At 48.3% G+C, this 26109-nt stretch overlaps 1 long non-coding RNA gene across 1 annotated transcript; it reads left to right on the forward strand.

The window, feature by feature from the left end:
- The first annotated feature begins 420 nt into the window (after positions 1-420).
- On the forward strand, positions 421-5032 carry LOC140403463 (uncharacterized). The gene is made up of 3 exons (XR_011938328.1): positions 421-774; positions 4672-4777; positions 4879-5032. It is a non-coding gene; the product is annotated as an uncharacterized lncRNA (long non-coding RNA).
- The last annotated feature ends 21077 nt before the right edge of the window (positions 5033-26109 follow it).

Genomic DNA, 26109 nt, shown 5'->3' on the forward strand with positions numbered 1-26109 from the left:
TGGCAGCGGACTGGCAGTGGGGAATCCTGGCCTTAGTTGTCATTGCATATTATGGAGTGCAGCACCCAAATTGCGCAGAGCAAGCTCCCATGAACGGTAAGATGGTACCGACCTGGCCAGCTACAACCACACTATTGATAGAAGGATAAATATTGGCCAATAATACTATGTCACTTTAAGATCAACCAAACCTTTGCCCCATGATAGCCATTTATTCTGTTAATCTATTTCATTTTTGAACTTTTCGACAATTTTCCCTCTAATTTCATTTTACAGCGGTTTATCCATCGTGGCAAATAAAATGTGAACTTTGCTGTTATTTGCAGTAATTTGTGGCCTTTTGCAACAGTTTCTTTTCTGTTGCGCAGGCTGTTTGCTATTGTGAAATAATTGCTTCCTTTATTTTCCCAGGGTCAGGTGCGTTGGTCTTATTTCAACCAAGCTGAGGTCTTCCAATGCTACATTCTGTGCTTTCAAGGATTCGATTGCTACAAGGGTCTTAAAACTTTACGCCGTGTTGCAGAGTTCGTCCCCACTTGGCGGTGCGGTGGTGTTCCTGAAAAGCGCAACTTTTATTGACACGACATTCAGCGAATCAGATTTTGCCCGTTGTGACCAATGTAAACAGCTTTAGTTAGGCGGCGAATAGACAAACAAGGAGCAGGAGGACACCATTCACCCCCTCAAGCCTGCTTCGCCATTTATTAAGATCCAGGCTGTTCTGAGCTGCAGGACCTGCGCTATCGGAAAGACAACACAAAAACGTTCGACCCTGTAAGTTCAACTGCTGCACATTGCTAAATTACTCGATTCGTAAATTACATAATTTTTGAACTTAAATAGATGTAAAAATGGGAAAGAAATGTACTCATTCTCTCGACTTAACTCTGCCTTTTCCACTTACTACCTTTTCCACTCCTCACCCGCCCCGCTGTGTGAGCCTCCGTGTTCCCTGGCCCAATTTAATAATTGTAAATGCACTGGGGTCCGTAGGATTGCTGTGGTGCAGAAGGAGGCCATTCTGCCCATTGAGTCTCCACTGACCCTCCGAAAGAACACCCACTCCCCCGCCTTATCCCTGTAACCCCGCACTTGATCATGGCCAATCCACCTAACCGACACATCTTTGGACTGTCACTCCTGTGACATTGTGAGGCGGGAGTATTTTGCAATTTCATAAGGATAGCATACACTATGTGACTTGCAATTACAACTTCCCAAACATTTATCGCCCTCTTTAAGTCCGATCACGTCAATTACTGTGATGCTAACGACCAGCTCATCATCGTAAAAGCTTCACAGACCAGAAGCACCAAGTTCTGAATTCATTACTAATTATTGTCAGTAGGTGGCAGTGGAGACAAGGTTTTCAGATCACTGTCGGAGTGAGGTTTCTGAGAGACAAGATATCTGGCAGCATCTCTCCGGGAGTTCTTCACCTCTCTACCTCCAAACTTTCAGAGCCCTGAGATAGCAAGCCTCCTGGTTGTTCAACACTTCCTCCCATTGTTGATTACAGCTGTTGCTGCTTCCTCAGCCCGTGGACCACATCCTGAACTAAAGCGAAAAAGAGAGCACTCTCGGCAAAGTTACAAATTCACAGCCGGTCGCAGGTACGGCTCGAAAGCCCATTTTCCTTTCCCAACGAGGACGTGTGGGTTCGAAAGATGGCAGCGTGTCCGAAACAAATAGGATCAGAGCAAAATTATAAAATGGTTTGTCAAAGAGGGGCAACAATGGGGCAGCACGGTAGCATAGTGGTTAGCACAGTTGCTTCACAGCTCCAGGGTCCCAGGTTCGATTCCCGGCTTGGGTCACTGTCTGTGCGGAGTCTGCACGTTCTCCCCGTGTCTGCGTGGGTTTCCTCCGGGTGCTCCGGTTTCCTCCCACAGTCCAGAGATGTGCGGGTTAGGTGGATTGGCCATGCTAAATTGCCCTTAGTGTCCAAAAAGGTTGAGTCTGGTTTCTTTGTTATGGCGATAGGGTGGGGAAGTGGGCTTGAGTAGGGTGCTCTTTCCAAGGGCCGGTGCAGACTCAATGGGCTTGATGGCCTCCTTCTGCACTGTAAATTCTGTGAGACTTTGGGGTTACTGGGTTACGGGGATAGGGTGGAGGTGTGGGGTTAAGTGGGGTGCTCTTTACAAGGGCGGGTGCAGACCCGATGGGCCGAATGGCCTCCTTCTGCACTGTAAATGTTTACGAATTCTGTGAAATGGGACATTGGGGTTACTTTCACGAAATTGGAGAGAAGGTTATGGTAAATATGAAGCCCAAGCATGTACAGGTTAGCTGGATTGGCTGTGATCAATGCGCGGGGTTACAGGGATAGGACGGCGGAGTGGGCCTAGTTAGGGTGCTCTTTCAGAGGGTCGCCGCAGACTCGATGGGCCGAATGGTCACCACCCACACTGGAGGGGTTCTGTGGATAAAGCGTAAGGTGAGCAAGTTAAAACGTTTCCACCAACCAAATCAGTGATGAGGGATCGTCAAAGTTAAAATTGTTCGGGGAGTGTGAGCAGAAGGTTTAAGGAGAAGCTTCATTCTACCGACTTGTTAACCATGGAATGCATTCTAACAGCGCATTGTCGGGCTGGAAGCTACTGCAACCTTTAAGGAAAAATAGATCAGCATGGGGAGGCGTAGTGGTATTGTCACTGGACGAGTAGACCAGAGACCCAGAGTAATGCTCTGGGTTCCCACGTTCAAATCCCACCACTGCCGATGGTGAAATTTGAATTCAATAAAAATCTGGAATGAAAACGCTGATGATGACCATGAAACCATTGTCGATTGTCGTAAAAACCCATCTGGTTCACTAATGTCCTTTAGGGAAGGAAATCTGTCGTCATTACCTGGTGTGGCCTACACGTGACTCCAGACCCACGGCAATGTGGCTGACTCTTAACAACCCCCTCAAGGGCAATTAGGGATGGGTAATAAATGCCGGCACAGCCTGCGACGCCCATGAATGAATGAATTTTTAAAATTGTATCAGAGGAAGCTTTGAAGTCTCGGGGAGAGGGACACGTTTGTAGACGGGTTTTACGCTGCGCTCGTAAAAAATCGACATAGACTCTGAAAGACGAACAGCCTCTTTGTGCAAACCTGTCTGCTTTCAGCACCTCATTCAACATCCTCACTTGTTACGAGACAGCTTCCTACGCGTCAAAGAAACCTCACAGGGCACCCCAGTTTCACTACTTACAAAGCCCGAGTTACTAAGCAACTCCCATATACCTCTTTTGGCCTATGTATTCTACACACTGTAGCCCTCTCTAAGCACAACAGAAACACAGTTGGAACTTAACCAACCCCCACACATACAAATACCTGTGTCTGGCATGAATCTAATTGTAGGTTTAACTTTTCCAGGCACAGAAACATTGAATTACACCCACTTAAAACTATACCTTATTTCTAATGTTTCTAAAGGCAAATATAGACCCCTTAAAAGGACCTTTATTTTCCTAACACTAGGCGGGATTTTCTGGCCGTTCGTGCTGGCGGGATCTTCCGGTCCAGCCGAAGTGCACCCCCTCTGGGGGTTCCCCGACAGTGAGGGGTGTGTTCAATGGGGAACCCCGCTGACAACGACAGGACCCTGCTGACGGTCACTATTGATCCGTCCCCCGTCGCTGCAGAACATGGCACAAAGGGGAGGAAAATCCTGCCCAGTGTGTTCACCACAGGACTTTGTGGCTGCAAAAGAACCAAGTCACCAGTGCAGTTAACTGGAGAAGTTCCCCACCCCAGATAATTGGGGAGGGTTGGCAACGGGCCAGGCATCCGGCAGTAAAATCACGAGCCAAATCCTAAAATGGATATGGAGCAATGTTGTGGCGATCTCAGGTGAATAACCGAAAGAGGAAGAAGGATTGCCTGGGTGTTAAGTATCAGCTGGAAGGTAGACCGCGGAAAGGAAGGCTTGAAGTTGCCTTCCTCCTGTTTACTGAGCTGCTGGTATCTGAAGTCTCGCTGTACAATGTTGCTGATTGTGTGTTACCTTAATGTGATATCATTGGACTTCAGAGGAGTGAGAGGGGATCTCATAGAAACTTATAAAACAGGACGAGACAGGGTAGATTCAGAAAGAATGCTCCCAATAAGTAAATAATCTTTATTGTCACAAGTAGGCTTACATTAACACCGCAATGAAGTTACTGTGAAAAGCCCCTCGTCGCCACATTCCGGCGCCTGTTCGGGTACACAGAGGGAGAATGCAGAATTCTCAGCTAGTACGGGAATTGAACCTGCGCTGCTGGCCTTGTTCTGCAGCACAAACCAGCTGTCTAGCCCACTGAGCTAAACCAGCCCTGGTGGTGGGGGAGTTCAGAACTAGGGGTCAGAGTTTGAGGATTAGGGATAAACCTTTTAGGACTGAGATGAGGAGACATTTCTTCACCCAGAGAGTGGTGAACCTGTGCAATTCGCTACCACATAAAAAAGTTGAGGCCAAAACGTTGTATTATTTCAAGAAGGAATTAGATATAGCTGTTGGGGCTAAAGGGATCAAGGAATAGGGGGGGAAGGTGGGATTAGGGTATTGGACTTGGTGATCAGCCATGATCATAATGAATGGCAGAGCAGGCTCGAAGGGCCGAATGGCCTCCTCCTGCTTCTATTTTCTATATTTCTACGAATAATCGATCAGACTAATGCTTTTCTTTATAGTTACAAACAGTACGGATCACAATCAAAACCTCACTCCCTCAATGGACAATTTCTGACATTTATCAACTAGACTCGGACCTGCAGTTTTTCAAGAAGCAAACTTTAGGTGATTAATGTCTGTCTAAATGTTCAGCTTTGTGGGTCAATAAATTGACTCGTTTCCATTTTTGCTCATTAAATTGACTCATTTCCATTTTTGCCTTGCAGTACAGCACAGGAAGGATATACAGAGGCACCCGATCAGTAATGGTTTGTTATAGCAATGCGGATTACGACTAGTGGGCATCAATTCATCATGGTTCACACACACACAATGCCATGTAGGCTTTTTGTGTACATCATTTGAATGTCCAGATTTCCACTTATCCCAGTTAACCAGATGAGGTCTGGTCAGCAGTGGGCAGACCTCCCTGTATAATGAGCTTGAAATGAAAATCACTTATTGTCACAAGTAGGCTTCAAATGAAGTTACTGTGAAAAGCCCCTAGTCGCCACATTCCGGCGCCTGTTCGGCGAGGCTGGTACGGGAATCGAACCGTGCTGCTGGCCTGCCTTGGTCTGCTTTAAAAGCCAGCTATTTAGCCCTGTGCCAAACCAGCCCCAGTACTGAATCTGCTCACACTGAGCTCCGTACTTTATTTTTCCACGGTTAAAGAATTCAACACACGAGGAAGGAAGGAATCGAAGAATATATTGATGGGGTTTAGATAAAGAGCATTCGATAAGACCCATGTGGAACAGAAACGGCAGGAATGACCTGTTGCCGGAAATACTGGAGCGGGAATTTCTGCGCATTTTGCGGCAGAGGAGTTGGCCCGCCATTGGAGGCCACGCGATCTCCTGGTCCCGCTGTTGTCAACTGGGTTTCACGTTGAATGCCCCCCCCCCTATCACTGGGAAGCCTGCGGCGGTGGTGCGCTGTCGGTGGGATCGGAACACACCCCCGCCCGGCGTGAGCAGGCGGAAAGTTCCGGCAACTATCTCATGCCGCGCAATCATAGAACTGCACAGGACAGAAATCAGAATGTCCAAATTACCCAACAAGCACGTCTTCCTGGACATTGTGGGAGGAAACCGGAGCACCCGGAGGAAACCCACGCAGACACGGGGAGAACGTGCAGACTCCGCACGGACAGTGATCCAAGCCGGCAATCGAACCTGGGACCCTGGAGCTGTGAAGCAACAGTGCTAACCACTGTGCTACCTGCTGCCCATAGTCCGTAATGTTACCATTAAAACTCCATTTGTCTTGTGCCCACACACCTTTGTAAATCTGTCCCTGGCTCGCACCTATCCCTGACATTCTATTCTGCTCCACATTCTCCGACCCCCTCTCCAATTATACAATGCAACACATTTCCACCAGTCTCCAGCTCTGAAGAAGAGACATACGGACTTGATGTTGCCCGACCTGCTGAGTTTATCCAGCATTTTAAAGGGTCTCCTCACACGGGCCAGTGTCAGAAGACCCAGTGGCAACCGTCTACAAAATGCACTGCCGCAACTCCCCAAGGGTCCTTTAGCAGCATCTGGCAAACCCATGACCGCTGCCACATAGCAAGACAGGGCAGCAAACACATAGGAACACCGCCAGCTGGACGTTCCCCTCCAAGTCACTCCCCATCCTGACTCAGAAATATATCGGCCGTTCCTTCAATGTCGCTGAGTCCAAATCCTGGAGCCCCGTCCCTAACAGCACTGGGGGTGTACCTGCACCACACGGACTGCAGCGGTTCAAGAAGGCGGCTCCCCACCTCCTGCTCAAGGGGCAATTAGGGATGGGCAACACTTGCTGGGCCTAGCCAGCGACGCCCACGGAAATAATAAGAGAAAACTTAAAGGTGAGCGATTTACCACCGAACCAGGTTTGGCGCATAACTAGTTACTTTCCCAAAAATTAACATTTCGGCAAATGTGTACATTGCTTTTGTAAATAAATCTTATTTCAAGAGAACGCTACAGAAAATCTGTTGGCAATTATACCAGAGCACTTGAGGTTAAAGCAAGCCTTTCAGCACTTTGAGCAACACAGTGACTGTTGTTCTGTATCCATCCCTGTGGAAGTGGGATATTAACCTGAACACTTCTCTTCTGGCCATGGTTTTAGGAGGGCTACCCTCCCTCTTGGTGTTCCACCGGGCAGATACCAGGTTGAATCATAACAATCACTTGGAACATCAAAAGAGGAACTCAGCACCCGGCAACAGTGCCTGAGTGATTTTGCCGGAAAGGTATGCATGGAACGATTATCCCCAGTCCCACTTTGCAGGGAAGCGGCGATAATTTAACGGCCCAGGTTTTCCGGTCAAAGTAACAGTGAGGCTGATGGCACGTTCGGTTACTACTGCGCCAACTTCAGGTGACAGCCAGAAGTGCGGTTAGACTCGACGTTCCAATAATTATTGTCACACATCGAAGCCCTTCTCAGCTTCGCAAAACGGTGTCTCACCATCGAGAGGCCGTGGAAGGGACCCGCAGAAATCCACACGTTTTCTTCCCCACTCTGTCCTTCCCCAGCTCACTCCATCAACTGGAGTCTCTGTCTCCGAGATGACCCACCTAGGCCTCATCCTCGCTCTCGTCCTGGCGGCAATATAGCTGGAAAGCAATGAGGTGATAATAGCAAAAAGCATCAGAGGCCATCGTGCTCATCGAGCCCACCCCTTGTGCCCAGTCCTCTCTCTCTCCGGGGCTGTACCCAAACCATTCCATTGCTCTCAGTTCGCCCTCTTGCCCCTGTATCTTGAGGATATCTCTCATAGAATTTACAGTGCAAAAGAAGGCCATTCGGCCCATCAAGTCTGCACTGGCCCTTGGAAAGAGCACCCTACCAAATACACAACCCCACCCTATCCCCGTAACCCCACCCCACCCACCTTTTTGTTTGTACACTAAGGGGCAATCTATCATGGCCAATCCACCTAACCTGCACATCTTTGGACTGCGGGAGGAAACCGGAGCCCCCGGAGGAAACCCACGCAGACACGGGGAGAACGTGCAGACTCCGCACAGACAGTGACCCAAGCTGGGAATCGAACCTGGGACCCTGGAGCTGTGAAGCAACAGTGCTGCCCACTGTGCTACCGTGCTGCCCTGCAAACTCATTGCAAAGGTGCCAAAAGGGAAATGGGTCAGGAAGCAGGGAATGTCCTTGGCCAAAGTAGGCTGTTTACGAGCTGTTGACCACTGATCTCATTTTGCTGCTCAGTGGCATTTGCGTATATCATTCAGAGTTCCTCCTGCATTCAGTGACTGGAACTTTCTTATTTAATAGGCCGAAACAGTATCTTCATTTAGCACAGAGCTGGTGTAAATTCTTTTCTTTGTGACTCATGGACACAGTAAATAATGACTTGTTGACACTGTAAATATTTCAGTTTAGCAGCACCAGGAGAGACTGAACCCACCTTCTTCCTGCACTCAAACGTCAGTGCAAGCGCTCATGAAAAATCCATTTTTCTTAATTTTCTTTAAGGGAACTAACACATTAAAAGGAGTCAGAAAATTAAATGGGTTCAGTGGCAAGTTACTAAAATAGTTGAAGGTCGTAACTATTTACTCACCTCAGCACCTAATCTTTGGAGGTGACGGGGTGGTGCGGTGGTTAGCACAGCTACCTCACAGCACCAGGGACCCGGGTTTTATTCCGAGCTCTGGTGTCTGCCTATGTGGACTCTGCACGTTCTCCCCGTGTGGGCGTGGGTTTCCTCCGGGTGCTCCGGTTTCCTCCCACAGTCCAAAAGATGTGCAGGTCAGGTGGATTGGCCGTGATAAATTGCCCCTTACAGTGGAGTTGCTGGATAAAGGTGGGGGATTGGGCCTAGGTAGGGTGATCTTTCGAAGGGTCAGTACAGACGCGATGAGCTGAGTTACTTCCTTTTGTACTGTAGGGATTCTGTGATTCTATGTTGAAAATGTGCAGTGGTGAATGCACCTGGCGCCTCAGGTGTTGGATGGACTACCACCATACCGAGCCCGGAACATTCCGGATGTTTCAGATCTGATCCCTGATTGGCTGATCGCACCGGAGGTGGTGCTGGGAGTGCAGTAGGCCTCCTCCGCTTTGCTGAGTTAGGGGAGACCGTGTAATTTAGTCAAGCAGAAACCCTGCTTCTGCCCGCCAATTGGCAACCCCTTTTGGGAAAGGCTTTTTGAGGACTCTTGAATTCTCATGCATCACATCCTGCCTCGTAGTGGAGGGGGATGGACAGCAGTGTAAGAGACGCCACCCTTAAAGGCACAAGCACATCATGTCACAACATGGACAACACGTGAGGATAGTCGGAGACTCGGCTGCGACGCATTCCACAGTCGGATAGCTCAGCAGGGGTCACTTTCTGCGCTCAAAAGTGAAGAATACGGCATAACAGACAAATAGGCAGCCAGAAACCAAAGAGAAAATGTAGGAGAATCTCAGCAGGTCTAGCAGCATCTGTAGGGAGAGAAAAAAAGCTTTGAAAAAGGGTCACCTGGACTCGAAACGTTAGCTCTTTTCTCTTTGGTTTCAGATTCCAGCATCTGCCGCAATTTGCTTTTATAAAGGGCAGCCAGAATCTGTGTAACTCAGCCACAGCCTTCAATGCAGAACATCAGGATGTCTCAAAGCACTTTGCATCCAATGGATTTATTTTTGGAAGGCAGTCAATGTGGTAACGTTAGAAAACACAACGGCCAATTTGTGTCCCCAAGCAGCAACGTAGGAACAATCAAATCATTCCTTTTTCAGCAAATGTTTCAGCAAATCCTTGGACGGGACACTGGGCAGAACGCACCTCTACTTTTCCAAAGAGCACCGTGCGATCGTCCAAGTCCACGTGAGAGGGCAGGCGGGGCCTTAGCTTTGTGCCTCATCCGAGAAAAACATCCCTGAGGGTGCAGCACTCCCTCGGTACTGCACTGGAATGTCAGCCTGGTTTATGTGTCGCAGGCAAGACGTGCGACTGCCTTGAGGAAAAGCGGACTGGAAAACGAGAAAGCAACCATGTCACCTTTTCCACCGTGCCAATAACAACCACTGGCATCGGTGCCACGTTTTGACATCTCCGTTTGAGTGTCGTGTCACTGACATGTTTTTCCCCCCCTCTCTGTCTCTCTTGTAACATTAGATCAAACATTGTCATTGGAAAACAAGACTTCTCACTTAACAAGAAGGCTGTGTTGAAAAATAATACACGTTCTTTACTGGGATACAGTCCCTCCCTGTATCATATCTTACAGGATTATTGAGTGTGGGTGAAATATTCAGGGGCTGTGAAATAAGTACAGGCTAAACAGGCGTGAGCAGCTAAGAAATATGTATCAATTTCTGCAAATCATTCCTTTCTATTTAGCTAACACTCTTAAACACCTTGACAGAGTTGAAAAAGTAGAAAATAAAAAACAAAATATTTAGTAGCGAATAGGGAGAGCCTTTTACTACTGTGGAAAGAACCACATTATTCACTCGTGCCCAGAATACTCCTGAGTTATGGTACCTTTTACTCTGATGAAAGATCACCTGTATTTCACTGCTCCCTGGGGAGGTATCCTGTATAGCTTTCCAATGAGGCTTAGCAACTAAAGTCTTGAACTTCACTTCAGTAAATACTGGCATTGTGTGTCCAGTGTTGGCAGCTACTGCCTTTAATCTGGATGGATAAACCTAAGTAGCAAGCTTCTCCAATGGCGTCAACTCTGAATCGCTCGTGTGGTTAGAAAAGAGAACGATTGAATCTAATGGCGGCTTCATTTGCACCATTCCTCTTCCAGCGTTGACTGCTGTCTCAAGTCCCACCTCACACAGTTCACAATGCCCCCCTTGCCGCACTCCCACTTAAACACACTGTGGACAATCACCGTCAGCTTGCCACATCGCTCCTTTTAGTTTTTACACAGCGCTGGAACTCCGCATTTCTAGCCCGTGCTTCTAAATTGCGCCTCTCCAGAAACGCAGAGCGTACCTGGTCTTGGAATTCTTCTTTGTAAGGCACAATTGTCGGGGGTGGGGAGAACCAAACTATGCCCGCTTTTGGTGGCGCCGGCTGTGGAATTTTGGAAAGTCTTCATTCACCAACACAGTGAATAACTTTGGGATATTTACATAGCTTTTCGGCGTGTTGGTGAATGAGTGTGAGTGAGATAGATGGGTAGGGCAGTAAGGGTGGCAGGTGGTTCGGGTGGCAGGTGAGTAGAATGGCAAGTGGCGAGGCGGGATGTTGGGTAGGTTGGCAGGATGGTTCAGTTGAGTCAGATCGGGTTGGTGGGTGCTTGGAGGCGGGGAGTTGAAGGGTGGGGGGGTCAGAAGGGGGAGGTGAAGGATGGGTGGGGGGGGTGGGGGGAGTTGAAGGGTCAGGGGATTGGAGAGTCGAGCGGAAGAGTTGATCTTTGGAGGTGTCAGAGGGTCAGGTGGTGAGGAGATCGGGGGGGGGGGGGGGGGGGGAATCAGTGTGGATCAGGGGGTCATCATTAATGTAAAAGTAGCCATAGTCCAGGATGACCATAGGCTGCTTTCTCCTTTGATGGGGAGAGCTGACTGCTGGTGATTTAACCTGAGGGTAACCACATCTCAGGCAAAGATGCAAGATTGAGAAGGAGGGGCCTTCATGAATGACCTCAGTCGGTACGGGAATTAATCCTGCGCTGAAAGCCTCGCTCTGTATCACAGACCAGCTGTCCAGTCAATTGAGTTAAACCGTGGTGTAGTTAAACCGACATAGTTACCAGTAAACCGGTGTAGTTACTGAAAAAATGGTGCAGTTACTGGTAAACTGGTATAGCTAAGCAGTAACTAGACCTGTTCCTTTCCCTGTCTAACATTCCCTGTGTAACTATTCTGGCAAGTGAGCCGGAACTGTGCCAGGTTTCCGACTTTGACTCCGAGCTGGCGACTTTTTAGGAGGGTTCCTGAAGCAGGGGCATCGCCCATCGGAAGTTGAATCTTCCAGAGCAATTCCACGGTGTCCTTGTGCTGGAACGTCCAAAGGATCGTCGAGCACATCTTCCGGGATACGGCTATCTGGAAACGGGAAGATTCTGGCCTTAACATATGCACTCGCCCTCTTTACACTGATACTGCACTCACAGCACTTCCCTCTTGATCTTACATTGCCCGTGCAACACCGTACTTGACAATACTCATCAAGGTCACGAACAATGTCATTGCGACATGTGGGTAGCTAATCCTAGGTGGCCACCTTGTCGTCGCAAATTCTGCTACCCTATACTGATTTTCTCCATGATTACGTTTTAGTCCTTCCTATTCTCTCACCCCGCTTATACTCATCAGTAATGAGAAAGCTACTTTTGATTTGGCGGTATAAAGTTAAATAAAAATTCTGGAATAGACAGCCACGTTACTGATAGACTTGGACACCACACACACCACCAAGAGCTCAGGGAACACTGGTTCAAACACAAGAAGAAACATTCAGCATTAGAAAATGTCCTCGTTGAAAGGCTAAAACAACACGCCAACTTGACTGAAATGACGGTGGCTTGGAGACTACAGGCACAAGAAGGTGGAAAAGTCTCTCCTGGTCCAAAAACTGTTTGATTTCAAGTTTAAGGTTTCCTATTAAAAAATAAATGTCACGTTAAATTTTGTGCCACAGCTTGTCGGACGAATATCCGGGTCGTGTGCATTGATAAAGGCACAGCTTGAAGTGAAGGCTAATTTTATCACAGCTTGTCTTGACGTGTGCACCAGCTTGAATGCATCTTCACCCGATATCGCGCTGGCCCAAGTGTTGCCCTTTGTGCATTTAATGCACTATTTCCGTGGCTGTTTGAGATAAAGAGTACTTTGTGGCGGCTTATCTGGCATGTAAGGCAGAGTCACAAAACTAACCAACAGCTTTTAAGTGCTAAGCCGACTGATGTCCCTTATCGGCCTGCGGACAAAGAGGCAGGCTCTGGGTCAAGAGCAGCCCAATAACTCTTCGCAAGTCGTAGCTGACATTCCATTAAATTTATCAACCTCCGGAGTCAGGAGACATTAAAATGTTCTTGATCTATTTAGAGGAAAATAGCATCTCTATAATTCCCACCGTCCAACAGTGACAGTAAATCATAGAATCCATACAGCACAGAAGGAGGCCTTTCGGCCCATCGGATCTGCACCGACGCTCCGAAAGAGCACCCCACCTAGGCACACCTCCCTACGGAACCCCATAATCTCAACTAACCTTTTGGACACTAATGGGCAATTTAGCATGGCCAATCCACCTAACCGGCACATCTTTGGACTGTGACATTTTTCCAAAAAATTAATTTAGAGTGTTCAATTCATTTTTTCCAATTAAGGGACAATTTAGTGTGGCCAATCCACCTAGCCCAAAACGGCGCAAATCAGTCGGGCATCGCGCCGTCCCAAAGGTGCAGAATGCTCCGCATCTTGGGGTGGCCGAGCCCCAACCTTAAGGGGCTAGGCCCGCGGCGGACGAATTTCTGCCCCGCCAGCTGGCGGAAAAGGCCTTTGGTGCCCCGCCAGCTGGCGCGGAAATGACATCTCCGGGCGGCGCATGCGCGGGAGGGTTAGCGGCCGCTGACGGCATTCCCGCGCATGCGCAGTGGAGGGAATCTCTTCAGCCTCCGCCATGGTGGAGACCGTGGCGAAGGCGGAAGGAAAAGAGTGCCCCCACGGCACAGGCCCGCCCGAGGATCGGTGGTCCCCGATCGCGGGCCAGGCCACCGTGGGGGCACCCCCCCCCCGGGGTCAGATCGCCCCGCGCCCCCCCCCCCCCCAGGACCCCGGAGCCCGCCTGCGCCGCCTTGTCCCGCCGGTAAGGTAGGTGGTTTAATCTACGCCGGCGGGACAGGCATTTTAGCAGCGGGACTTCGGACCCATCCGAGCCGGAGAATCGCGGGGGGGGGGGGCTGCCAACCAGCACCGCGCGATTCCCACCACCGCCGAATGTCCGGTGCTGGAGAATTCGGCAACCGGCGGGGGCGGGATTCACGTCAGCCCCCAGCGATTCTCCGACCCGGCGGGGGGTCGGAGAATCTCGCCCCAGGTTTTCATTGGCTGTAAAGCACTACGGGATATACCGAAGTTATAAAAGGCACTATATAAATGCACCTTTCCTTTGGCATCCTCTGCTAATCCAGAGTTGATGTTCATCAGAAACCGCCTTGGGCATCTGTGCTGAAGTAAAATAAATGTCTGATCTGACAGATTTCCTACAGATGCCCTCCTGAAAGTCGAGTGCCACTTGACATGGGAGCTCGGGATGGAAGGTCAGCTATGCCGTGGACTGACTCGAAGGAAGGATTTGATACGGAACCTGCCGGCATCTGGATTGCTTCATGGCTCTGGCCTTGGCTTTTAATACGGATAAGGGAAAAATCCTAAGCCTCCGTGTCCGCAGGTTTGTATGTGCAAAAAAAAAAAATTCCAAAGATTTAACACTTAATCTATTTATTCCTATTTTTGAACTGTTAAGACAGCCATTATGCTGGCTAGCTGTGAGCGACCATCAATCATCGTTGTAGCTATTTGGGTAATGTGTCCCATAGCAGGGTCCAAGTAAATGGGGAAATTAAGACGTTTATCGTAGGAACGCAAAATCCTTAAAAGCTCGGCCGAACACAGCCATCCCTATTGCTGTTCCAGAGCCAATTCTTAATGAGGTCTCATGCTTATTAAGCTGCCGAGTTAATGCGGCCAGCTTCATATCATTATGTCTCCAATGCGGAACACCGGGCACAGTGCTGTCAATGCCACCATGTATTAAATCTTCGGCAGGCATGTTTTCCCTCAAGTCAGTACTGGGGAATTAAATGCTTTCCTATTTCTGCCACACGGGCCTCACTTTATTTGTGGCCTGGAAAACCTTGGGCAACGAGGGAAGCCAAAAAGGAACGATGTTTGCTGCCTTGTGGAAGGCTTTGAGGTAAACTTTGCCGGACGCCACCAGTAAGTTTCAAATCGCCGCGCATGGCTTTCTGCTCATCTTCCAACAAACAGCCTATATTTACATGACTAGGTCCAAAGTAATGAAATGCTTGCAAGCTCTTCACAGCAGCACTTCAAAAATAAAATGTGTGGCGCGGAGCCATGGAAGGAAGTATTAGGTCAGAGGACGAAAAGCAGAGGATGGAGGAGCGTCTTAAAAGTTGTACGGCAAGGTAAAGGAAGGTGGAGAGGTGTAGTGAGCGTCTTTCAGGACGTAGGGCCTTGGCAACTGAATGCGTGGCCACCAATGATGGAGCGATTAAATTTGGGGAGGCTCAAGAGGTCGTAATTGGAGGTGCGCAGATATTGGAGAACATTAGAAAGGGAGACCTCAGAGGCAGTCGGCACCAGAGCTCTGCAATGTGTGCCCACCCAGAGCAGCCCCACTGTTCCAATGCTCCAGTACCCTGCTCACGACGGTATCATGGTTTGCGGCCTATTAGCGGGCTGGGCACCAGATTATCCAAGCCTGCATGATTCTCCGCACTTCTGGGCTGGGATTCATGTGGATGAGAATTGGTGTAGGTATTTCCCAGTTAACTGCTTTCTGCAGAGAAAAAGAAGTGAGAGCACTCAACTGCCTTTGATGTGGCCCAAGAGCTGTCAATCATAGCTAGATGTTTATGAACATTTCAGTAAGGGGCGGCAGAGTGGGTTAGCCCTGCTGCCTCACGGCGCCGAGGTCCCAGGTTCGATCCCGGCTCTGGGTCACTGTCTGTGTGGAGTTTGCACATTCTCCCCGTGTTTATGTGTGTTTTGCCCCACAACCCAAAGATGTGCAGGGTGGGTGGATTGGCCACGCTAAATTGCCCCTTAATTGGAAAAAAATAATTGGGTACCCTAAATTTATTTTTTAAAATGAAATGAACATTGCAGTTAATTTCACAGCTGGGTACTTGAGATCCATTCAAGCGTGAAGGGAAATGAAACAATCCAGACAGCTGGCGATATGCAAGCTGTCAATCTCAGCCTACTAAAAGCAATTTCCAATTGATGTGAATCAAATCCTTGCAGATCAAAGATCTGAGGGGTTTAAACCCAGCTGATGTGATTTTCGCTTCCTAGAAATCTACAACTGCTGCTTTCTCTGCCTAGGCTAGGAGTTTGGCAGGTGAGTTTTAATGCAGCGGCACAGTAGCGCAGTGGTTAGCACTGTTGCTTCACAGCGCCAGAGTCCCAGGTTCGATTCCTGGCTTAGGGTGACTGTCTGTGCGGAGTCTGCATGTTCTCCCCGGGTGTGTGTGGGTTTCCTCCAGGCGCTCCGGTTTCCTCCCACAAATCCCGAAAGACGTGCTTGTTAGGTGAATTGGACATTCTGAATTCTCCCTCAGTGTACCCAAACAGGTGCCGGAATGTGGCGACTAGGGGCTTTTCACAGTAACTTCAGTGCAGTGTTAATGTAAGCCTACTTGTGACATTAATAAAGATTATTATTAATAAAGAAGTTATTTCTTTTTCACTGTCTCTGTCTAAAATGCTCTCTAGCTTCCAGGCAGTGGGCTCTATAATGGGGGGGACTCTGGTGGGGGCTTATGTAATGAGAGGTATCTTGTGGGGGGGCCGCTCTTATGCTCTCTATGGGGATCTCTGATGGGAATCTCTCTCATTGGGGGTCTCCATTGTGAAGGGGTCATTGGGTCTGCACAATGGTCCAAAGGGCGGGGAGGGCGTTACCACAAGGCAGCTGGGGTTGTGGGGCTCCGACTCCCAAGCCGCGGTAGACTCAGATGGGAGTTCACTGCACCGCCTCGAGATCACAAGTGCTGTGGGGTCCAAACACGACTGCTTTGAACAAAGAACAAGAACAAAGAAAAGTACAGCACAGGAACAGGCCCTTCGGCCCTCCAAGCCCGTGCCGACCATGCTGCCCGTCTAAACTAAAATCTTCTACACTTCCTGGGTCCGTATCCCTCTATTCCCAGCCTATTCATGTATTTGTCAAGATGCCCATTGAACGTCACTATCGTCCCTGCTTCCACCACCTCCTCCGGCAGCGAGTTCCAGGCACCCACTACCCTCTGTGTAAAAAACTTACCTCGTACATCTCCTCTAAACCTTGCCCCTCGCACCTTAAACCTATGCCCCCCAGTAATTGGCCCCTCTATCCTGGGGAAAAGCCTCTGACTATTCACTCTGTCTATGCCCCTCATAATTTTGTAGACCTCTATCAGGTCGCCCCTCAACCTCCGTCGTTCCAGTGAGAACAAACCGAGTTTATTCAACCGCTCCTCATAGCTAATGCCCTCCATACCAGGCAACATCCTGGAAAATCTCTTCTGCACCCTCTCTAAAGCCTCCACATCCTTCTGGTAGTGTGGCGACCAGAATTGAACACTATACTCCAAGTGTGGCCTAACTAAGGTTCTATACAGCTGCAACATGACTTGCCAATTCTTATACTCAATGCCCCGGCCAATGAAGGCAAGCAGATGTCATGGATGTCATTGGCCGTGAGCCGGATACACCCCACTGCGCGTTGCGCGAGCTCGTGGGGCGTCATGGAATCATAGAATTTACAGTGCATCCAGCCCACTCCTCCGCCACACAGCACATCCCCGATCCTGGTCAACCCGCTGCCACAGCCCATCCCTCTGCCAGCCACCCGAAATGGAATTGGTGGAGGTCCGGATTCTTGAGCAGCCAGTCCCTGACGACAACCGCTACTCCGGACGGGGGGTGGGGGGGGGGGGTGGGGTGGGAGAGAGAGTTGCGGCGCGAGGCAGCCATGTTTCAGACTTTGAGTAGGCCCTTGTAGAAGACCGGCAACACCTGCGCGGAGTTATGAAGACCCTCCAGGTCTATGAACAGGAGCCGCACATCATAGTTCAGGCAGTGCACCTGGCGGAGGAAATGCATCACCTGGGCACACCATCTGGGAGGGGGCTCGACGTAGAGGAATTGATTACCCTTGGTATTTGCAGGAATTGTAATTAAGTAGAGGTTAACCAGGGGCTCCCAATGAGAGGACAGCTTTGTCCTGCCAAGGTGTTTTCCACTTAGTAAATGGACAATCATCTATACCTTTCAAACTTAGCATTTCCTTCATAAAACCTATCCTTTCAGATTCGCCTTTCCAGCAACAGTTCCCCGGCTAGCCACTAATTATTTGTTGTTTGCCTGCATATCAAATTAGCCTATTTTGACATTGTGTAATTCCGAGGGCAGCTGGCAACACTGCTTGTTGGTGTCGACTCACTGCAAATGATCATTAATGGCCACCGAGTTTCATTAAGAATTTAATCAACACCAGCTGCAAATTAACCAATTTTACAGCATTCCCAGCGTCAGGATGAGAGGTTATCGTTAACACGGAGCCTTCAATTAGCCGGAATCATTAAGCAGCGCGAGTAATCCGGCGAGTTTGAGGGAAGCCATTTATCTTCATCACACACAGCCTTCCCCGCATAAGTCAGCAGCAGCATCTAATTGAAGGATGATTAGTAGTGTTATCGTTAAGGAGTGGAATAATTTATTGCAGGGGGGGGCTGATGAGTCGAGGGAGCGATTTGTATTCATTAGGAAACGGGCTGCGTTCAGCTAGGTGATTAACACATGACTTTGACAGGCAGCTGAGGGAAGGCTGCGCCGCTACAGGAGGTCAGGTACAGGCTTGGCCGCGGGTCGCTGGGCCTACCTATTACAAGCTGATAATAAAGTAATGTAGGCCGCATGAGTGGGCCTGCCAACCGCGGCGGATCATTATAATCACTTATTAGCATCAGATATGCAAAGTGAGCAGTTATCAGGAGTCCCTGTATCCGTGAGAGTGCTGCAGCTGTGTGGCGCTGTTTGCTAAGTACTCGAGAGAACAAGCTGCTACAGCAGAAGCTTAAGACCATGCTGCCTCGCCTCTCAAAGGATGTCGAGCGTTGTTTGATTTAAGGATTGTAAGGGTATGGAGGCGGCCACTCAGCACTTGTTGCTTTCAGTTCATCATGAGCGATCTCTGCTGGTTTAGCACAGTGGGCTAAATAACTGGCTTGTAATGCAGAACAATGCCAGCAAGCACAGGTTCAATTCCTGTACTGGCCTCCCTGAACAGGCGCCGGAATGTGGCGACTAGGGGCTTTTCACAGTAACTTCATTGAAGCCTACTTGTGACGATAAGCGATTATTATTATTACTTCATTCACCCACCCTCGCTCTTTAGCCCTTGCTACCTTTGCTCCACAACAATCCATATATCCCGGTTTTGACTCTTCAATCTGCCTCAGCAGCTTTCTGAGGGAGATAGCTCCAGTCTCTGTGCGCCAAAATGCTTCCTGTCATCACCCCCTGAATGATGCCTTTTTAATTTTAAGGTTATACTCCTCTGCTCTGGGGTGCCTCAGCAGAGGAATTCGCTTTTCTCCGTCTGCCCCCTGAATGCCTTTTAAACATTCTCAACAACCTCAATTAAGTGACCCCGATAATCTACAACATTCAAGGGAATTTAATCTCTTCAGATAGCTAGGAAATCAAGCAATATCTTTTTCTATCCTCTTATCTCAAGATGGGGATGTGCTTTCCTTTCTTCTAACCTAACCTTATCATGTGTAAAAATTACAGGAAAGCTCCCATAATAGGGCAGGCAGTGAATACAGGAATTGGGACATCTTGTTGAAGTTGTACAAGACATTGGTAAGACCACACATGGAATACTGTGTTCAGTTCTGGTCACCCTATTATAGGAAGGACATTGTTAAACTAGAAAGAGTGCAGAAGAGATTTACGAGGATGGTACCAAGTCTTGATGGTCTGAGTTATAAGGAGAGGCTGGATAGGCTGGGACTTTTTTCCCTGGAGTGTAGGAGGCTGAGGGGTGATCTTATAGAGGTCTATAAAATAATGTGGAGCATGGATAAGGTAGATAGTCGACATCTTTTCCAAAAGGTAGAGGAGTCTAGAACTAGAGGGCGTAGGTTTAAGGTGAGAGGGGAGAGATACAAAATAGACCAGAGGAGAAATTTTTCACACAGAAGATGGTGAGCATCTGGAACGAGCTCCCAGAGGCAGTGGTAGAGGCGGGTAGGATTTTTTCCCTTTAATCAGCAGTTAGACAGTTATATGGGCAGGCTGGGTATGGAGGGATGTAGGCCAAATGCGGGCAAGTGGGACGAGCTTAGTGATAGAAACTGGGCGGCATGGACAAGCTGGGCCGAAGGGCCTGTTTCCATGCTGTAAACATCTATGACTCGATGACACTGGCGTTCTCGCTCGAGTTGCAACCCAGAGACCCGGATTCAAATCCCACCATGGCAAATGGTGAAATTGGAATTCAATATTTTAAAAAGAATCTGAAATTAAAAGTCTCGTGGTGACCGGGAAACCATTGTCATAAAAACCTATCCGGTTCACTATTGCCCTTTAGGGAAGGCAATCTGTCATTGGAGTGGTGTAGCGGTATTGTCGCTGGGCTAGTAATACAGAGACCCAGAGTCATGTTTTGGGGTTCAAATCCTGCCGTGGCAGATGGTGAAATTTGAATTCAACAAACAGTCTAAAGGAGACCATGAACCCATTGTCGTAAAAAGCCATCTGGTTCACTAATGTCCTTTAGGGAAGGAAATCTGCCGTCCTTACCTGGTCTGGCCTACATGTGACACACAGCAATGTAGTTGACTCTTAAATGCCCTCAGGGATGGGCATGCTGGACCAGCCACATCCCATGAACGAATTTTTAACAAAAATCTTTCTTTCATGCGATGTGGATCATTGTTCTCCACCCCTAATTCACTGAGTGGCTTGCGAGGGCCATTTCAGAGGTCGGTTAAGAGTCAACCGCATTGTTGTGGGTCTGGAGTCACCTGTAGGCCAAGTCCTGGCTGGCAATTTTCCTCCCTGAAGGGATTTTAGTGAGCCAAATGGATTTGTTTTGACAATCTATGAATGTTTTGCGGTCTCTCTTACACAGACTAGTTTTTCAATTCCAGAGTATTAATTGTTTCATCACCGTGCCACCTTTAATCTTGGAGTCTGTGGGGCGGCTCGGTGGTTAGCACTGCGGCCTCACAACTTCAGGGACCCCGGTTCGATCCCGACCTCGGGTGACTGTCTGGGTGGAGTTTGCACTTTCTCCCCCCCCCCGTCCCTGCGTGGGTTTCCTCCGGGTGCTCCGGTTTCCTCCCACAGTCCAAAGATGTGGCTGGTTAGGTGAATTGGCCTTGCTGAATTGCCCCTTAGGGTGGGGTTGCAAGAATAGTGTGGGGGATTGGGCCGAGACGGAGTAGTCTTTCAAAGGGTTGGTGCAGACTCGATATAGGACTTCATTGTAGGGATTCTATGAAATTTTCACATTCTGACAAAGCGGCAACCAGAGAGCACGATATATTGGGAAGGAATAACAGCGGCGAGGTGGGTCATTGCAACACGGTGCTTTTGTCGCCTAACCTGGACCAGGATGCATTTTGCAGTTGGTAGAGGAATGTATGCACTGCAAAAACTGACATCTGTAAAATATATATCTATATTTTATAAAATAGAAAGGCCAACATTACCTAAAACAGAATCAAATGAGGCTATCTCATTTACCAGTGATACACCTTAGTCTCAAACAGGAGGCACCGAATGTTGGCCCAGAGTATTTGTGATTGTCAATTTTACGTTCAAATCAATGATGCATCTTGGTGTAACACCTCGAGTTATATTTGATTGATATACATTATTGTGCATGTCCTGCAAGGCCTGTAAGTGACAGACCAAAGTGAACTAACTTCACTTGTGGAATGCATGTCAATTTGCTTTTAATAAGTTTCAGATGTTTGACTCTACACTTCATGTATTTGGAGCCAGGCAATTTTAGTGAGATTGGTTCATAGATTTAAAAAATAAATAAATTTAGTGTACCCAATTCATTTTTTTTTCCCAATTAAGGGGCAATTTTAACGTGGCCAATTCACGCACTTTGGGTTTGTGGGGGTGAGACCCACTTAGACACGGGGAGAATGTGCAAACTCCACACGGGCAGTGACCCGGGGCGAGGGTCGAACCCGGCTCCTCGGCGCCGTGAGGCAGCAGTGCTAACCACTGCACCACCGTGCCGCTCGCCCCTGGTTAGCTCATAGATAACCAGGGCGAACTCCAATGCTCCTCTTTGAGGTTCTTTCTCGGACATTATCTTACCAAGAGGAGGCACATTCGACAATGCATAGCAGTGTGCGCATCAAACCTGTGCTTCATTTTCTGGGATGGTATCTTCTGTCGCAGAAGCGAGAGGCAGCTGAGGTACATCAGCAGCCTGCGGTGAGTCATCACCACATCCCACCAATGTCCCTTTAAATGCCACATGAAGCACGTGGCCTGATGTCCGTTAGTCAGAGGGTCAGAAGATGAAGCACGTACACCACATGGATTGTATGGTCTATTTTAAACTTATTAAAAAGCAGGAATAACTTTAAGTGATTTTTATTACAGGGAGAAATTATTGCACAAAACCCCTTCCAGGCGCAGAGCATATTCAAAACCAGAGAGGTATAATTGGCAGTATTTGTAGAAATCTCTTGAAGAAAATCTTTTGATTTGGAGCCCATGTAGAGAGCACCGGTAATTTACTTCACCTTAGAGAATCAGTGCCCCACCAGTCAAAGTTAAAAAGAATTCTGACAAAGCTATGTTGTTGTTCTTCATTGACTGATTGTTACAAAGATCTTCATTCATATGCTCCCTAACGACTGGCGGTGGCCAATGGTGATTTGCAGTCGCTATTAACTGACGGTACCATTCCTGAAAAAAGGAAATAACCCATTTATTCGCTTACTAACGCAGTGGAACATTAAGCCATGAGGCCTACTCCAGTCACATGAGATTCCTGGCCTTACCACACAATATGATCGGGTTCATTGCGTACCTGCCAGATGTTTGGGCGGGTTCTGCAAAATGCAGCTTGCCCCACTTCTCAGATACAGGCAGAAATTCCAGGTGTTTCCCCAGAAAGCAAAAGACTTGCATTTATAAAGATATCACAAGATATCTCAATGCACTTTAAAAATCATTGCAAAATGTAGTCGCTGTTATAATGCAGGAAATGCGGTACCCAAATTGGTGCACAAGAAGCTCCCACATCCATCATGGCGATAATGACCTGGTAATCTGATTTTTAGTGATGTTGATTGAGGGTTAAATGTTGGCCAGGACACCAGGGATAACTTCCCTGTTCTTCTTCAAAATAGGATCTCCTGGACAGACAGATGGAGTCTCAGTTTAAAAGACAGCACCCCCCAAAAGCACTTCACTCCCTTGGTTCTATGCTGGGGAATGGGCCTTAGAATTTGTGCTGAAGGCATGGAGTTAGGACTTGTATCCAGAAGCCTCTGACTGTGACTCAGAGGTAAGAGGCCTACCAGCAATGAGGTGCCAGCTTCGGCCTTTACCCCTGAAACAGAAAGCTCTGGGTTCAAACCCCACTCTGGTTGGGATTGGGATTGGGAATGGGCTTGATTTCCAAATCAGAGTCGGGAACTGGATGCTCAGAAAATTTCCAGGCCCTGACCCCATGACGCATATACGTCACTCGCATGCCGCAATGGTCACGCAAACATCCTATCCGGGCTGGAGGATGTTGCTGCAGGAGTTGCTCAGGCTAGTGTTCTAGGCTTGATCATCTTCAGCTGCTGCACCAATCACCTTGCCTCCATCTTCATATGTTTGTTATGATTGCACAGTGCTCAGTATCATTCACGACTGGTCGGATAGTGAAGCAGTCTGCTTCCAAACGCAACTAAACCTGGACAACATTCAGGTTTAGGCTGATAAATTTCAAGCAGCATTTGTGCCAGGCAATAGCCATCCCCAATAAGAGAGAATCTAACCATCTCCACTTGACATTCAATGGCATTACCATCACTGAATCCCCCACTATCAACATCCTTGGGGGTTACCATTGACCAGAAATGGAACTAAACCAGCCATATGTACAAGAGCGGGTCAGAGGCTAGGTATTCTGCAGTGAGTAACTCACCTTCTAACTCCTCAAAGCCAGTCTATCATCTATATGGCACAAGTCAGAGGCGGCACGGTGGCACAGTGGTTAGCACTGCTGTCTCATAGCGCCAGGGACCCGGGTTTGATTCTGATCATGGGTGACCATGTGGAGTGTGTACGTTCTCCTTGTGTCTTCGTGGGTTTCCTCCGGGTGCTTTGGTTTCCTCCCACAGTTCAAAGATGTGTAGTTAGATGGATTGGTCAAGCTAAATTGCCCCTTAGTATCTAAAGGTTATGTAGGTTATGGGGATAGCGAGGGGAGTGGGCCTACGTAGAGTGCTCTTTCAGCCAGCCTGTGCTGACTTAATGGGCCGAATGGCCCTCTTCTGCACTGTAGGGATTCTGTGAGATGGAATACTGTGTGATGAGTGCAATGCCAACTCACGAAGCTCGATACCATGCACGACAAAACAGCCCATTTGACCAGTCGTCCATCCACCATCTTAAACATTCACTCATTCCCCCACTAACAAACCATGTCAACAGTGTGCCGAAAATATAAGATGTACTGCAGGAATTCACCAAGGCTCCTTCAACAGCACCTTCCAAACTTGCGACCTCTACCACCTAGAGGGAGAAAGACAGCAGGCACATGGGAACACCACCACCTGGAAGTTCTCCTCCAAGCCACTCACCATCCTGACTTGGAAATATATCTCCAACCCTTTGCTGTTGCGAAGTCAAAAACCTGGAACTCCTTTCCTAGCAGCACGGTGGGTGTACCTACACCACATGGACTGCAGCAGTTCAAGAAGACTACAGGAGTAGGTCACCAATTCACCACCACCTCCTCAAAACAATTAGGGATGTGCAACAAATGTTGGCTTTGCTTAAAAATGCTCATAATCCCATGATAAAGCTAAAAGAAAGGTGAGCTTTGTGCCCAATTAGTGCTGCTGAGCATTGCCAGGAGGTGGGAGCTGTCAGCAGAGCATGAGGGGCAAAGGCAGACAGCAGCCATTTTGGAGCACGCCATTTCTCTGCAGAAGGCACGAGGCAGCACCTTGACTAAGCAAACAACTAAAATGTGCAGGGCCCGATCCGGAGCACAATCCTCTAGTTTTCCAATATTTCCCGACATAAAAAGAATCCCTTAATTTCTATCTGCATTGAACCTGAGAACTGTGTGTCAATGTGCCCTTTGGCCTTGACGAGAGTCGCCTTCTCGAGCTCCCCGACCTGTTAACAAGCTTTTGAAGTCACTTAACGAGCAGTTAATTGGAGGTGTGGGGGTTGTCGGGGAGTGGGGGGTGGGGGGGGGGGGGGGGGGCTCTCTCTCCACCTATGCCCCATCCCCCTCCCCAACAGAGCCGGGAACCCTCAACCCTCACCTCCAGGAGGTGTCGGGGCACATCAACCTGCCGTCCGGGAGTGCTATTCTCAAAGCACTTTCACTCTTATTTCAGCTGCAGTGGACAATTGAAAATCCTGGCCAAGGGGGTGAATTCAGTCCGAGAACGCAGATGTGGTTTACAACATTATGTCACGTCTGCATGACAATAATAGCTAAAATTGGCCACAGATTTTTGGATCCAACCCCCTTCCCAAACAAAAAAATAATCAACATGTGTCTTCTAAAGAATGTGTCCCTTTAACACCCGCACCTGGATGTATTAGTAACAGGCTCAAGCCAACACAGTCTTAAACAAGTTAGATGTCATTGTCTGGTCTTCATTAGGAAGAACTTATATTTGAACTTTCTTTCCTTTCCAATTTCTATTTCCTGTTTTTTTCCCGCTTTATTGGCCGCCTTGTATCTGCACATAAAAGAAAATCGATCTAACAAGCAGTTGTATTCCAACTAGAAATTGTTTCACTTTCAGAAACGATGGAGAGATTCTTGTGTTAGTACCGATGCTGAAAGACGGCTACACACTTATTCTGGAGGCAAGTCAAGCTCCTGATCCCAATTTGACAATATCAGTCAGAACTGAATTGGAGTAAAGTCTTGCGATTGTCCCATTAAACTGCATAAATCTGCCTGAGGTTTTCAGTACAAGAGTTAATTTGAGGACCTGAGCGCAAGATTGGATAAACAGACATTACAGAAAACTGAGAGAGAATAAAAAGGCTTGCGTTGTTACAGACTATAACCCTTTCACATCCCTGGCCACCTTAAAGTCCTTCACAGTGAATTACTTTTCAAAGTGCTCCAACATGTTGGCCTTGTAAGAAAATATTTTTTTGAATTATAAATGTAGAGTTCCCAATTCATTTTTTTTCCAATTAAGGGGCAATTTAGCGTGGCCAATCCACCTACCCTGCACTTCTTTTGGGTTGTGGGGGCGAAACCCACGCAAACACGGGGAGAATGTGCAAACTCCACACGGACAGTGGCCCAGGGCCGGGATCGAACCTGGGACCTCAGCGCCGTGAGGCAGCAGTGCTAACCACTGTGCCGTGCCGCCCTGTCTTGTAGGAAAATATGGCAGTCACTTTGAGCACAGCAAGATCCCACACACAGCGATGGAATGAATGGCCAGGTGTCCTGTCTTGGCAGCATTTGTGAATGCGTAAATACTGAGCTGGATCAAATGGTGTACGGGGGA

This window comes from Scyliorhinus torazame, chromosome 28 (assembly GCF_047496885.1).
Source record: "Scyliorhinus torazame isolate Kashiwa2021f chromosome 28, sScyTor2.1, whole genome shotgun sequence".
In the NCBI taxonomy this organism is placed as follows: Eukaryota; Metazoa; Chordata; class Chondrichthyes; order Carcharhiniformes; family Scyliorhinidae; genus Scyliorhinus; species Scyliorhinus torazame.